This window comes from Oryctolagus cuniculus, chromosome 8 (genome assembly GCF_051225735.1).
Source record: "Oryctolagus cuniculus isolate XC-2025 breed Fujian yellow rabbit chromosome 8, ASM5122573v1, whole genome shotgun sequence".
Taxonomy (NCBI): Eukaryota; Metazoa; Chordata; class Mammalia; order Lagomorpha; family Leporidae; genus Oryctolagus; species Oryctolagus cuniculus.
The window spans coordinates 66055052-66071252 of record NC_142874.1 but is presented as its reverse complement, the minus strand read 5'-3'; the positions used below and the strand labels follow the sequence as shown (position 1 = coordinate 66071252).

Here is a 16201-nt window from a genome sequence, read left to right as displayed (position 1 = left end):
GCTCTCTGCTATGGCCTGAGATAGCAGTGGAGGATGGCCCAGGTGCTTGGGCCCCTGCACCCACATGGGAGACCAGGAAGAAGCACCTGGCTCCTGGCTTCGGATCAGTGTAGCTCCGGCCATTGCGGCCATTTGGGGGGGTGAACCAACGGAAGAAAGACCTTTCTCTCTGTCTCTCTCTCTCACTGTCTGTAACTCTATCTGTCAAATAAATTAAAAAAAAAATCTTAAAAAAAAATGTATTTGAGGGGCTGGTGCTGTGACAGAGCAAGTAAAGCTGCTGCCTGCAGTGCCGGCATCCCATATGGGCACTGGTTTGAGTTCCGGCTGCTCCACTTAAGATCCAGCTCTCTGCTATGTCTTGGGAAAGCAGTGGAAGATGGCTCAAGAATTTGGGCCCCTGCACCCATGTGGGAGATCTGGAAGAAGCTCCTGGTTCCTGGCTTCGGATTGGCACAGCTCCGGCTGTTGCAGCCAAATGGGGAGTGAACCAGTGGATGAAAGACCTCTCTCTCTCTCTCTCTCTCTCTCTCTCTCTCTCTCTGCCTCTCCTTCTCTCTTTGTATAACTCTGACTTTAAAACAAATAAATTTTTAAAAATGTATTTGAAAGGCAGAGTTAGAGAAAGAGAGAGAGAGAGAGAGAGAGAGCGAGCGAGCTTTCCTTCTGCTGGTTCACTCCCCAAATGGCTGCAATGACTGGAGCTGAGTCAGGCTGAAGCCAGGAGCCAGGAGGTTCATCTGGGTCTCTCAGGCAGGTGGTAGGGGCCCAAGCACTTTGGCCATCATCCACTGGTGCATTAATAAGGAGTGGAATGGAAGTGGAGCAGCTGGAATTCGAATCAGCTCCCATGTAGGGTGCTGGCGTCCCAGGTGGCAGCTTAACCTGCTGTGCCACAACCCTGGCCCCAAATGATGAAATTTTCATCAAAGGACTCTCTAAGAAACTGAAAAGACGAGCCACAGAGTCTAAGAAGGTATTTACAGCATTTTAGAAAGAACTCTTAGAAATGAATGAGAGACAACCCTGTAGAAATAATGAGCATTTTAATTGAACCTTTACTTCACAAAAGTAGCTGTCCAAATTAACAAATATGTTAAAACTTTTTACCCTTATTAATAATCAGAGATTGACAAATTAAAACCACAATGAGGTAAAACCACAAGGATGGCTACATTTTAATGAATTCATTAATGAATGAATTTTTTATTTTCAGATAATTACAGATTCACAGGAAGTTGAAAAAATAGTAGAGAAGCCCTGTGTACCCATCCACCTCATTGTGTCTGGCTGGGCACTGGTTCAAGTCCCGGCTGCTCCACTTCAGATCCAGCTCTCTGCTATGGCCTGGGAAAGCAGTAAAAGATGGCCCACGTCCTTGGGCCCCTATACCTGCATGGGAGACCTGGAAGAAGCTCCTGGCTCCTGGCTTCAGTTCATCACAGCTCAGGCTGTTGCAGGCATTAGGGAACCAGTAGATGAAGGATCTCTCTCTCTCTCTCTCTCTCTCTCTCTCTCTCTCTCTCTCTCTGCCTCTATGTCACTCTGCCTTTCAATTAAACAAGTAAATTGTAAAGAAAAAAAGTTATATGCATAGAATCATGCAGCATATTTCCCTTTTTAAAAAATTATTTATTTATTTGAAAGAGTGACAGAAAGCTTCCATCTTCTGATTCTCTCCCAAATGGTTGCAGTGGCCAGGACTGGGCCATGCTGAAGCCAGGAGCTGAGAGCTCCATCTGGGTCTCCTACATCTGTGGCAGGGACCCAAGGACTTGGATCATCCTCCAGTGCCTTCCCAGGCTCATTAACAAAGATATGGGTTGAAGCTGAGCAGCCAGGACTTGAACTAGTGCTCTGATGTTGGATGCTGCCATGGCAGCCGGTGGCTTAGCCACAGCACCACAGTGCTGGCCCCCATACTTCCTTTTGAGATTGATAGTTTTTAATCATAATATCCTGAAGATACATCCAAGGTGTTGTATCCATAGTTTGATCCTAGCTAATAAAATTGTTTTTAGTAGATTTTGTTAGAGCAGTTTTAGATTCACCTCAAAATTGAACAGAAGGTTTTCTGTTTATGCTCTTATTCCTCACATGCCTACATCCCCACCACAGTGGGGCATTTGTTATAATTGGTGAATCTACATAGACACTGTACCAGTCAGTTTACAGTGTGGTTCATTCTGGAACCCATTCTTTGTTATTTTTTGTTTCACCTGCTGTCTCCCTCTTCAAATGGCTAGATTTTAGAAGACTTCTTTCTTTAATACCAAGTGTGGGTAGGGACATAGAGCAATAGGGACCTTGATATACTGCTAGTAGGAATGTAAATGGGTGTAGCCACTGTGAAAAACTGTGAAAAATCACTTTCTACTGATGCTAAGTAGAATCTTACTACCTGATTGAACAATTCCACTTCTAAGTACATACCCAACAAAAATTCACATCCCTGTTCATGAATAGAGGTTTTCCTTCTTTTTTTAACACACACACACACATATACAAACACTAGGGAAGTGTACAAATCTTACTGTATATCTCAATATGAAAGCCACAGTGAGCGGACCTGTGTAACCCCCTTTCAGGTACTGAGATGATAGCATCCTAGAGGGTCCTTTCATGCCCCTTCCCATCCCTGACCACCTCCTCTCACTCCCTCAAAACAACCAATATGCTGCTTTTATACCATAGATTTGTTTTGCCTGTATGTGAACTTTATAAAAATGGAGTTATAATGCATGACTTCCTACATACAAAATTATTTTTCTAAGACTCACCCATGTAAGTGTGTGTTTTCTGTGGTTAGTGGCTCCACAGCAGAGATCAGCAAACTAGAACCTGCAAAGGCCAAAGACAGGTTTTGTTTGTTTGTTTGTTTTTTGACAGGCAGAGTGGACAGTGAGAGAGAGAGAGAGAAAGGTCTTCCTTTGCCGTTGGTTCACCCTCCAATGGCCATTGTGGCCGGCGCGCTGCAGCCGGTGCACCGTGCTGATCCGATGGCAGGAGCCAGGTACTTATCCTGGTCTCCCATGGGGTGCAGGACCCAAGTACTTGGGCCATCCTCCACTGTACTCCCTGGCCACAGCAGAGAGCTGGCCTGGAAGAGGGGCAACCGGGACAGAATTCGGCGCCCCGACTGGGACTAGAACCCAGTGTGCTGGCGCTGCAAGGCGGAGGATTAGCCTAGTGAGTTGCAGCCGCGGCGCCGGCCCAAAGACAGTTTTTATAAGTGGTTTGGTTGGAACTCAAACACTCATTTGTTCACGTATTGCCTATGGCTGCTTCACTGCTATTATGGTAGAGGTTTAATGAATTAGTTTAAAACTGAAAAACAAAACAGAAATGCGTGCTGTTTGTGTTACTATAATGGTAGAATTGTGTTACTAATTTCAGCATGTGATAAATATACAATATTGGGAGTTGCTAATAGCAGGCTTTGGACTGCAATGTAAGGGACGGAGAGGAATATATAATTATTAGTCTGAAGAGTTTCTTGAAGGCTTGAGGAAGCAATTTTGGTTTTAGAGGCAGGAGCTGAAGTAATCATTTAAAGCACTTTAATAAAAAAGATAGATCATCCTCTGAAAGGGTAATGGAGTCTCATGAATGCTGTTAGCTGTCAAGTCATTTCATGTTTGATGAAAAAGGAAATATTATTGGATTAGCTATTAAGATCAGGCTACTGCAATGATGATGTCTAGTCTGCTTCCATCTGACAGATGCTTTTATTTATTTATCTATCTGTTTTACTGGCTCAGCCCCTTTTTGGATGTTCTGTAAATGCTCTTGTATCTATTAGCACCACATGGTGTAGGGGAGATTCAGAGTTTATTGGGGAAAATTTATAAGAAGCAGAGGGTAAGCAGTCCCTCAAACTTTTTATCCCATAGGGTAGACCAGGCATAGACGGTGTTTATTCAGCATGGCCAGAAGACCTTAGGGAATGGCCTTCTCCACTGTAGTGCTCCGTGTGTGTGTGTGTGTGTGTGTGTGTGTATTTATATATAAAATTTTTTTAAGGGAAAAGGTTTATTGTCAGGTGGGGAGAAACCCAACAGGCTGCCTCCCCCTGCATGACAGAACAGCAGCCTCTACTGGGAGAACAGGTTTTATATAGCTTTGCAGAGGTAAGGAAGTGGGAGCAGCAAATCCAATTAGGGTGGGAGTGGAGCTGATGCTTGTGATTGGGCCATTTGGTCACCTGACTTTTAGTAAGTCCTGCTGGGCTTAGGAAGATGGTTCCATGTTACTAACATTCCCCTCTTTTGTTTTTTATGAAGCAGGTGTTATATGGGATTACATCAGCCTCAAGAGTCCAGGAAGGGTAGAGGGATGATGATCTATTTTCTAGAGCTGACATGGGGTGACAGGTTACTCTCTGCTGGCATGGGGCAATGTCTAAAGTCATGATGTCCTGGGTGGGGAGCTGAGTATATCTCTGTAGTAGCATTTGGTTGACTACCTGGTTGGTGAAGAGTTTGGTTCATTTCACTATCACTTCCTGTAAACACTTAAACAGACAATGTAGTATAAAAGCCAGCGTGAAAATAGTAGCCAGTGGTCCTAGGAGCGGCATTAACCAAGTGATGAGGGGGCTCCACAGGGAAGGAGAGAGGAGGAGTTTGTAGAAAAAGTTCTGAGGGCCAGCGCCATGGCTCATTTGGTTAATCCTCCACCTGCAGCACGGGCATCCCATATGGGCACCGGGTTCTAGTCCCGGTTGCTCCTCTTCCAGTCCAGCTCTCTGCTGTGGCCTGGGAGGGCAGTGGCGGATGGCCCAAGTGCTTGGGCCCTGCACTCACATGGGAGACCAGGAAAGAAGCATCTGGCTCCTGGCTTCGCACTGGCGCAGCTCCAGCCATTGTGGCCATTTGGGGAGTGAACCTGTCGCTCCCCCTCTTCGTGGAGGAACGACACAGGACCCTGCGCTGTTCTTTCGTCTGCTCGGCCCTCCCCGGGTTTGCTGCTGGTTCTTCCCGGGTTGGCTACTATCCCTTCCACCTCCGTGGAAGGGCAGTTCCCCCTGGCCACATTCCCCACTTCCGCAGGGGAGCGGCACACCGCCGGCCGGTTCTCTCGGGGGCTGCACGGGTTCCCTTAGATGTTCCCCATAGATGTTCCCGGTGCATGCCGTCTCTCTCCTCCTTTATAGTCCTCCTCCGCCAATCCCAACTCGGCTGCCCACACGCCGAGTACGCTGCTCTCCAATCAGGAGCAAGTCCTACAGTTAATTGGTTGAACTGGAGGCAGCTGTGCGGAAGCTGTTTACTTCTCTCCCAGCGCCATATTGTGGGAGAGCAGATGCATAGAATAAGTCTTAATTCCAGTAACTTAGTCTAGTCCGGTTGCTCCCCACAGATCCCCCTTTCTTTTTATTTTTTGGCGTTGATACGCGCCTGTCTTCGGTGTCCCGCGGCACACACTCTGCTCTACTTGCTAGAGTTGCCACAGGCTCTTACAAGTCCTATCCATCAGGCAAACCGAATCCGGGTCCTCTCTTCGCCATGTTGTGAGGAGGTTTTTAGGCGCTGATGCGTGCCTGTGTTCGGTGCCCTGCAGCGCATGCTTTGCTCTGCCTGCAGGGGCTTACAAGCTCTATCAGGCAAACCGAATCCAAGCCTTCTCATTGCCGTATTGTGGGGGAGACTTATTAGTGTTGGTTTGTGCCTATCTTCGGTGACCTGCAGCTCATACTCTGGTCGAGCTGCTTGCTGGCGCTTACCGCCTTAATCAGGCAGACCGAATCCAAGCCTTCTAATTGCGGTATTGTGGGGAAGCCTTACTGATGTTAATTCGTGCCTGTCTTCGGTGACCTGCGGCGCATAAGCTGCTAGCCACCCAGGTGCTCATCGCCTCACTAATCGGGCAGACCGAATCCAAGCCTTCTAATTACCATGTTGAGGGGAGGCCTTTCTATTTCTCTATTTCTCTATCTCCGGGCATTCCTATTTCTCCCATTTTACTTCTATCTTCCAGCATTCCTATTTCTCTTTTACTTCTAAACTTCTGTTTCTCTTATCCCTGCGGCTTTCCGGCGCCTCGCGCTGCCGGCAGCTTCACTGCTCCGCGCAGCTTCAGCCCGCGCCTCATCTGCGCGGCTCGGCTTTGCGCGGCTTGGCTTCGCGCGCTCCGCGGTCTCGCACTTAACCCTTTCGCGTCTGAACCACGGCCTCGCCAGCCCCGTTCCCTATCTACTCACGCCCCGTGCTCTCTCTGCACGCGGCGGCTTCCGCGAGTAACACAGCGTAGCTTACGTGTCCGCCACTAGCATTCAATCTAAGTTCCCCGGGCTAGCCTGGCGAATTCAACCCAGCGTACGTCTCCGCCCCATGATTTGGCTTCCCGTCCTTTGCTCCCCGGGCTAATCAGACGGATCCCAATCTGGCTCACGTTTCAGCTTCTGGTTTCAACTTTTCGCCCCCTATTCCCGGGCTAACTTGAGAATCCCAAAGTGGCTTTCGTATCCGCCTCGGCCTGCCCCCCGCGGCTTCAATTTCCCTAACACTTTTCTCTACCAAGTATGTTTCCCTAAGTTTTCTTCCAACAATATTCCTCCCTCATTTCTCCTGGCCTCTCCCCACAGTCCGCGTCCGAGTCTGTTTGTTCTAGCTTTCACTTTCGCTTTTGACCTTAGAGATTTCTCCCAGCTTCCCCCCGTAGTCCGTATCCGAGTCTATGCCTAGGCTTTCAATAGCTTCTTCCGGCTCCTTTTTCGTCCGGCTTTTCCCTAGGCTGTTTCGAGTCTATGCCTAGGCTTTCAATAGCTTCTTCCGGCTCCTTTTTCGTCCGGCTTTTCCCTAGGCTGTTTGCTAGTTTCTCTCTCCGATATTTTCCCTAGTTCTTCCCGTTTCTTCCCTCCTAAGTTTCATATCCGTCCTAAGTTTCCTATCCGAGTCACGGCACCATTATGTCGCTCCCCCTCTTCGTGGAGGAACGACACAGGACCCTGCGCTGTTCTTTCGTCTGCTCGGCCCTCCCCGGGTTTGCTGCTGGTTCTTCCCGGGTTGGCTACTATCCCTTCCACCTCCGTGGAAGGGCAGTTCCCCCTGGCCACATTCCCCACTTCCGCAGGGGAGCGGCACACCGCCGGCCGGTTCTCTCGGGGGCTGCACGAGTTCCCTTAGATGTTCCCCATAGATGTTCCCGGTGCATGCCGTCTCTCTCCTCCTTTATAGTCCTCCTCCGCCAATCCCAACTCGGCTGCCCACACGCCGAGTACGCTGCTCTCCAATCAGGAGCAAGTCCTACAGTTAATTGGTTGAACTGGAGGCAGCTGTGCGGAAGCTGTTTACTTCTCTCCCAGCGCCATATTGTGGGAGAGCAGATGCATAGAATAAGTCTTAATTCCAGTAACTTAGTCTAGTCCGGTTGCTCCCCACAGAACCAACGGAAGGAAGACCTTTCTCTCTGCCTCTCTCTCTCACTGTCTATAACTCTACCTGTCAAATAAAAATAAAATTAGAAAAAAAAGAAAAAAGTTCTGAATAATCATACAATTTTAAGGGGGCGGGGAGAGGACTATAAATACACATGGGTTGGGAGTAGAGCCATTGATGTAAGAGTAGAGGGTGTGATTACAAAGGAATGAGGCCCCAAGTGGGCTAGACAGGGTCTAGAACAAAGGACAGAGTCATTATTAGAAGACCTGTGAAAGGTGCTGTCTAAACTGCAAGCAAGTTTTCCCATTGCAAGGCAACTAGAAACTGACAGAAGGGGCTTGATAATAACCAGGTGAGCTTTAAGGCCTTGCCAGTTATGAGGCCCAGGAGTATCTATGTCTTCATATGGGATACATCCTAAGAGGTGTGAACCTCCTTGGGGAAGGCACCCTGTTGACTTCCATCACATAGCTGGACTGGGAGGAGAGCTGGCCAGGTAAAGACAGGTAGCATCTCTTAACAGGAAATATACAGTTCTGCCTGCAATGTTGCTGACCCTACTTGGCCATCCACCCAGCAGCAGTGGTTACTTTGGAAGCTGGGCAGAGTGAATGGCTTTTCAGCTTAGAGCCAACAAGGTCTGCAGCTCTGATCTGGGCATTCTTTGACTCCAGGGCAGTTCCATTTCTAGTGATCCAACTCTTGACTGGCAGAGCTGCCAGGGCTCTTTGTGAACTGACTTCTGCTGAAGCCCTGGCTTTCCATATAAACTAATGCAGTGGACTGGCCTGTTGGGTCCCCTTGATGGCAGATCACTGTGTAGAGCAGCCATTAATTGGCCTGCCACCTATCTTTACATTGCTTCTGCTGCCTAGCTTTCTTTTCTTCTTCTTCTTCTTCTTCTTTTTTTTTTTTTTTTTTTTTTTTTGACAGGCAGAGTTAGACAGTGAGAGGGAGAGATAGAGAGAAAGGTCTTCCTTCCGTTGGTTCACCCCCCAAATGGCCACTACAGCTGGCACTGCGCCGATCTGAATCCGGGAGCCAGGTGCTTCCTTCTGGTCTCCCATGCAGGTACAGGGCCCAAGCACTTGGGCCATCCTTCACTGCCTTCCCGGGCCACAGCAGAGAGCTGGACTGGAAGGGGAGCAACCGGGACAGAATCTGGAGCCCCGACCGGAACTAGAACCTGGGATGCCGGTGCTGCAGGCAGAGGATTAGCCTAGTGAGCTGCGGCGCCGGCCACCCAAGCTTTCTTTTACTCCTGGTTTTGTTAAAGCAGACCAGAGAAAACTTTTAAGAGGGTACACATCAAGGGGGTGCTCAAGTCCCATCTCTAATCTTTGATGGTCTAAACTAGAAGTCTATGGTAGGATTTAAAAAAACATTTAGGCCGGCGCTGCAGCTCAATAGGCTAATCCTCCACCTGCGGCGCTGGCACCTTGGGTTCTAGTCCCTGTTGGGGCACCAAATTCTGTCCTGGTTGCTCCTCTTCCAGGCCAGCTCTCTGTTGTGGCCTGGGAAGGCAGTGGAAGATGGTCCAAGTGCTTGAGCCCTGCACCCGCATGGGAGACCAGGAGGAAGCACCTGGCTCCTGGCTTTGGAGCAGCGCGGTGCACCGGCTGCGGTGCACCGGCTGCAGTGCGCCAGCCTCAGTGGCCATTGGGGGGTGAACCAACAGAAAAGAAGACCTTCTGTCTCTCTCACTTCTACTCTGTCTATCAACAAACAAACAAACAAAAAAACCAAAAAGCGTTTAGGCATTTTAGGCCTCTGGGCCCTCCTCATTAAGATAACTGTCATGTCTGGTAACACAAGATCATTAGACTTTAGCTTTTGTATATTTGTATCAATAGCATTTTATATTATCATAACTTAAAATATAGTACCCCTTCACATCTTGACAGTACCTGTAATATAATCCAAGTAGCCTGATTAGTTGGTGTCTCTACAAGGTGAAAGTCATATATCCTTTGATATTTTCAGGGGCCCAACTGAAAATATCAAAGTCCAAAAAGTTGGGAATTTTGATTTTTTTTAATATCTGTCAAGGATGCCAAGGAAGCTTAAAATATCTGGTGGAAATAGGATCCCTTAACATCATTACATACTATTGATCATTGTTACAAGGTGATTATTCAAATGTTTTAGAATAAGCATATATTTAAAGAAACTATAACTCTTAATAAAAACTCAGCTGTTCTAAACAGTCAGAACTTAACAGACACATTAAGAGAACATAATAGATTACTTTAACAGAACACGAAATTTGTGTCTCTTTGGTAATTCCAAATATCAGAAATAAAACCTTAAATTTAAGGGCTAGAACATGGAACAATTTTAACAGAGACAGAACTAGGGAAGAGAAAATAGTTTACTGGAGCTGGCTAGGAAACTGACAGAGTCACCAATTAAACAAAACTATTAAAAGGAGATGCTACAGGTTTAAAACAAATTTGTAAGATGGTTTCAAAATATTGTAAAAACCTCATTGCTTTAACAGAGGATCAGATTCTAGTTCTATGTCTTTTGCTTTCCACATGCTGATTTCCTTGATTTACATTTTGAAATAACAATTTAGAAAGCTCCAAATTAAGACAACATTTTCTAAATAAGATAACACATCGAGTTAATTTCAAGCGGCGCTGAACTATTTTCATATGGACAATTTATGAAAACATGCTAGCAAACCCAAATAGTTTTTCTATAGAATATACGGTGTTAAGAGTACCAATGTTTATATTGAGACACATTTATCTCATCTGCCTTTGCCCAATTTACATTAAGCAATAACACCTAGATGAGTGAAGATACTGGTACTATACCATACCTGAATTAAAGTCAAAATTGCATTCATATGGGATTCTACTCCTTTTATAAAACTTTAACTATATGCTGTGGATGTGGTCCTGGGGAAACACATTAGAACTGGCTGGCATAGAGTCAGTGAGCAGGAAGGACAGACAGGATATGACTGCAGGGTTATATTCAGTAGAAAAACCAGACATGGGGAGAATGTCAGTGGTAAGGAGAGAAGGCATTCTGCCTTGGGCAGTGAGATAAATGATACTGTCATTTCCAGGACAGGAAACGAGGTAAGAACTGATAGATTTTGTTGGGACACAAGATGGAATTAGCTATGGTAGGTGCACGTGGGAATGTCTAACAGGTCTTTGGAAACATACAGGATGGAATCTGTATATCTGATATCTGATTGGAATGGAATATCTGATTGGAATGGAATAAAATGAAAGTGCCCATTCCTGTAAAAAAAAGAAAAACTTTAAACTATAAATCAGTGACGTTAAACCGGAGACTGCAAAATCCACCTTAGTGGCTATAATGAGTACTGTTACCCATTGCTATATCATCAGAAACCAAATTGCACAATAAGTTTGGCAAGTTATTGTTTACCATTATGTTAGGTTTAATGGGAGAGGGCATCCATTAGAGCAGATGGGTGCCCCTCTGGAGATTCCTAAGGGGAATCGGATAGGTGATAGAATAAGGAGCAATTATGGAAAAGGAGATATGTCTGGAAATAGTAATTAATCTGGTGAGCCTGCTGGTTTGAAGGGCCAGTAGCCTTGATCATTATTTCACATAGGTTGAGAGAGATATATGGGTGTAGTGTTAGAGTCTGAAAAAGCCCACCGCCTTAGGAACGACTCCAAGAGACTTTTCTCTCATGCAATCAGCAAAGGGTTAAAGATTTATTGATTATACAGCATGCTGGGGCTGCCTGATCATACAAAAGCAGAGCAGCCCCGAATAACCAAAGGTTAGGGTTTATAAAGGCAAAAACCGCAAAACCGGGAAGGGGGGAAATACATGGTTGCTATGCACGGTTGCTATACACAGTTGCTAAAATCAAAAGAGAGTACATAAAATCAAAAGAGAGTATATGGTTACTGGGGTCAACATAACCTAAAACCTAAGTGAAATTAATATTTATCATAATCTTGACAATACCAGTTACAATATTACAATTAGCAATTAGGACTTGACATTAATGTAAGATACAGACAAATCACATCTTTTATTAGCCCAGGTAACCCAGGTGCAACCTTTCTACTTTTAAGCTTGAGCAATCATGCTAGGGGGTTTTTGTGCTCTGCCAAGGGTGATGTAGTGCACTGTTATTGTACGACTATTTGAGATCATAGTTTCAGACCAGAGTCTCACGGTGGGCGGGGGGGTTGCTTTCCCAGAATGCAGTCTCAAGTGCTCCAAAATGGAGTCCCTACTGTCAAGGTGCTACTTCACTCTGTCTTATTTTTACAGCTGTACCAGGAAGGTTTAAACCTGTAAGCTTAAGCTTAACTTTTTACACCCACACATATACAATTTTAACTCTTCAGTAGAATTTCAGAAATTTCTCTCAGGGCTTGATGGTCCCCATTGTGCAGCGTAGAAGAGATGCCAAAGTGGCTAGGTTAGAAGAGAGGGAGTGGCAGAATGGAGGAGGAAGGTTTGGGAAGAGAGAGAGGCAGTTTTGGCTTTTAACCCAGAGCTAATGAACAAAATATCAACCAGGCCAAATAGTGGTGTAAAAAAAGATGAGGCATTTTTCTTTAAGGTCAGGAGTCAAGATGTCTTTCAAAATTCTCTCACTGCCTGTGGCATCCAGACATGCAGAAGCCCACAGGGAAGGGAAGGAAGGTGAGGGTGGGACTAGCACGTATTACCCACTTTGCCTCAGCCTTCCACTCCTGTAACCTCGGGTATCTCTTTGTCAGAATAGGACACACAGGGAGAGATCAGTTCCCTTTACTGACTAGGCCTCTGCCTTGTCAAATATACACTGTCAGTTTGTAACCCCTACATGAAGAAAGATAGTTGTTCTATGCCTCTTAACCTTGAGTCTTTTCTAATGGGCCTGATTTCGACAAGAAGCCTTCCTGGTGAGAGCCTTAGCAAAGGTGTTTTTAAGCTGGAGCGTGCCAGCTCTGGTTACCACCTACATTGGTGACTAGGCAGGTGAAGTTACGAAGAAGCATAGTGGGGGAATAAACTTCTCCCCAGTAAACCTCATCTGAGGTATATACTACATAGGGAGGACCAGACAAAAGTGACCCAAGAGGGAACTTAAGAAGAAAGGGGATACCAAAGACATGCTGAAACTTGTCTACACAAGTTCAGGCCACGTGTTTACTGTATCTAATGGGAGTCTGGATCGAAAAACTGCCTGTCTGCAAACGGGATAATTAGACTTTAACCCAGATCTAGCAAATCAAATATCTAGGAAATGCCTGCTAATGGGACCAGGAAGTTGTGTTTGTAGGTATTAAGGAGACCTGCTGAAGTCAGCTTGACATTCAGTTACAAGGTGGGGACAAAACCCATCAACAGACTTGATTTGCAATCCTTTATCCTGTCTGGCTTGCTCCTTATAGAATAAAAAGCCATCAGAAGGGTGGGATAGGTGACTTGTTTACAGTAATCTTTGAGTTCAAAAGGATGGAATCACACACCCCGAGCCTTCCCCAGCCTCGATGGCCGTGCGGCGCGGCTGCCCAGGGACAACAGCAGAGTCCACCAAATTGAATGGGAGGTGGGGTGTGAAGACCAGCTGGAGGACCAGGGCAGGAGGGTGATGGCATGGAGACAGCCCATTCCCAAACTTGCCTTTGCTTCTTTGGGAGGAGGGTGTTTGAAGGCAGAGAGAGTAGACATGGACAAGGGCTGGTTCTGAGATAAGGGCAAGCAGGAGCTTAGAATTCCTGGGTGGGAGGGGGAGGTACAGCGAGATAGTGAGAGCTGGAGTTTTGGCTTTTCAGTGAGAGCTTTGGAAGTTAAGAGAGTTTGAGCCAGAGAATATGAGTGGAGATAGAAGGCTTAGACATGCTCACACAAGTGGTAGGGGTCCTATTAATGTTAAACATGCCATTAAGCAGCCATTTGGACGGGTTGTCGAGGTAGGAGACAGCTGAGAGGAGGATCCGACGGAATGTGGGACGAAGCTCCCATGATAACCCATAGAGTCAGATGGGAGGATATGGGAACAGAGGGTGGGGTCATCTCCCATGCACCCACTGGAGCTCAGGTCATAGCCTGTGTAAGGCCGTCACAAAACACACCAAAGGGAAAGGGTTTGTTGGGGGAAAACCCAGCAGACTGGAGGGAAGGGATGAAAAAGGAAAAAGAGAGTAAGAGAGAGAGAAGAGGAGCTAGCCAGGAGAGAAGAGAGAGGAGGAGCAAGACAAGAGAGCGAAGAGAGAGCAGGTGAGAGAGGAAGAGAGCAAGGAAAAGAGAGAGGAGCGAGAGAGAAGCCAAGGGAGAGCAGAGAGACAGAGAGAGAAGGAGGTAGAGGGAGGGAGAGAGAGAGCGCAAGAGCGCCAGGTGTTCAGGAACAGGTTTTTTTTTTTTTTTTTTATCTTTTATTCAATGAATATAAATTTCCAAAGTACGACTCATGTGTTACAATGGCTTCCCCCCCCATACCGTCCCTCCCACCCACAACCCTCCCCTTTCCCACTCCCTCTCCCCTTCCATTCACATCAAGATTCATTTTCGATTATCTTAATATACAGAAGATCAGCTTAGTATACCTTAAGTAAGTATTTCAACAGTTTGCTCCCACACAGAAACATAAAGTGAAAAATAATAGATGATTTTTTTTAAATGATGATGAAATCAGATCAGACCTATTGTCATGTTTAATCCCAGTGAGAGTCAAGTTGGGAATTGATAATTTCTTTCTTTCTTTTTTTTTTTTTTTTTTACAGAAGATCAGTTTAGTGTACATTAAGTAAAGATTTCAGTCGTTTGCACCCCCATAGAAACACAAAGTGAAATATACTGTTTGAGTACTCGTTATAGCATTAAGCCTCAGTGTACAGCACGTTAAGGACAGAGATCCTACATGAGGAGTAAGTGCACAGTGACTCCTGTTGTTGACTTTACCAATTGACACTCCTGTTTATGGCATCAGTAATCTCCCTATGCACCAGTTATGAGTTTCCAAGGCTATGGAAGCCCCTTGAGTTCTCCGACTCTTATCTTGTTTAGACACGGTCATAGTCAAAGTGGAGGTTCTCTCCTCCCTTCAGAGAAAGGCACCTCCCTCTTTGAAGACCTGCAGGAACAGGTCCTTTTAAAACTTTGCCAGAGGGTGAGCAGGGAAGTAGGAGCAGCAAATCCCATTAGGATGGTGGTTGGGCCATGTGGCCACTTGGCTTCCAGCAATGGCGGCGGGGGATAGAGCTTAGGATGGTGTCAGGGTATAGATCTCACCATAAAACTGCGCCATGCCGGTGCTGCGGCTCACTAGGCTAATCCTCCACCTAGCGGCGCTGGCACACCGGGTTCTAGTCCCGATCGGGGCGCCGGATTCTGTCCCGGTTGCCCCTCTTCCAGGCCAGCTCTCTGCTGTGGCCAGGGAGTGCAGTGGAGGATGGCCCAGGTGCTTGGGCCCTGCACCTGCATGGGAGACCAGGATAAGCACAAGGCTCCTGCCATTGGATCGACGCGGTGCGCCAGTCGCAGCGTGCCGGCCGCGGCAGCCATTGGAGGGTGAACCAACGGCAAAGGAAGACCTTTCTCTCTGTCTCTCTCACTGTCCACTCTGCCTGTCAAAAAAAAAACAAAAACAAAAAAAAAAAAAACTGCGTCATTTTCCTAACAGCCTGTATAAGGGAAATGGGGGTTGAGTTGTCACCCATACCCACTGTTGCCTGAACACACCCTGTGGTCCTGGTACCAGGACTTCAGGGCCAAGTTGCATGGAACCACAACCCATAGAGAGTCACAATGAGAGGATCCTACGCCCACCCCATCTTACCTCAGGAATTTTGGAAGGCCAGTGTATGGATGCAGATTGCAGAGTGTTTGGTGGCAATGAAGGAGGTCTGGGGGTGATTTTTGTGGTTGGTAGAAGTCCAGGATCCTGAAGCAGCTCACACCCCCTAGGGGAGAGCAAGGTCAAAGGGAGAGCCTGGTCCGGGTTTTGGCACTAGTGAAAGGAAAGGCCACCACAAAACACACCAAACGTTCATTGTCAGGTGGGGGAAACCAGACAGGCTGCCTCTCTGTGCACTAGAGAGCAGCCACTCCATATATTTGTAAAACAAACAATGTCTAAGTGACTGTGTAACGTTAGAAAGGAGCCTTTGGAGCCCCGGAGGCTGGGGTGAACCCATTCTTCCTTTGAGCTAACAACTCAAACCTGCTGAGCCTCTTTGCTGCTAAGATACTGAAAGAAGTTTGGAAATGAGCTTCCAGTACCATCCAGATTTATCTTTGGCCGTTAGTACCTCAGCACTAAAAAATAACTTGAAAATTGTGACCTGGTATTAACGTTCTAGCCGCTCTTTCCAACTTCCTTGTCAGACCTTTGACCACTGGTCCTACACAGATTTTCTTGTTCACTTAGTTTCTTTCTAACAAGCATTGTGTTTTCCAAGTTTCTTAGCCTTGCTCACATAGCATGCTTTTTCCCTTTGTCTAAACTCTCATCCTTCGAGAGCTACTTCTGTCCATTCCTTCTGTGAGCCTTCCCTGATGATATCAATTCTTACACCAAATATCACCTTTCATATTAATTTCAGATAATATTATTAGTTTTTATTTGTAGGTTTCTAACTTATAAATTACCAAAGGATAGGGAACATGCATTAGATTACTTTGTAACTTTAAATACTCTGAAGATCTTGTGTATAAATGTTCAAAAAATAACTAATTAGTATGTTTGCTTTTATAATGTTCTCTAATCATAAAGTATTTGTATTTTAGATCCTATATGCCTCTTTTTGACTCTAATATTAAATGTTATTAAATGTAATTCTAGACTCTTTATTAGAACATCTTTTTACTCCATTGTG

The 16201-nt window shown here is 46.1% G+C and overlaps 1 protein-coding gene across 17 annotated transcripts in view; it reads left to right on the top strand.

Annotated features, from left to right (window-relative positions):
* LARP1B (La ribonucleoprotein 1B) overlaps positions 1-16201 on the top strand; it is a 163628-nt gene that overhangs the window by 96473 nt on the left and 50954 nt on the right. The gene's annotated exons all lie outside the window — the stretch shown is intronic.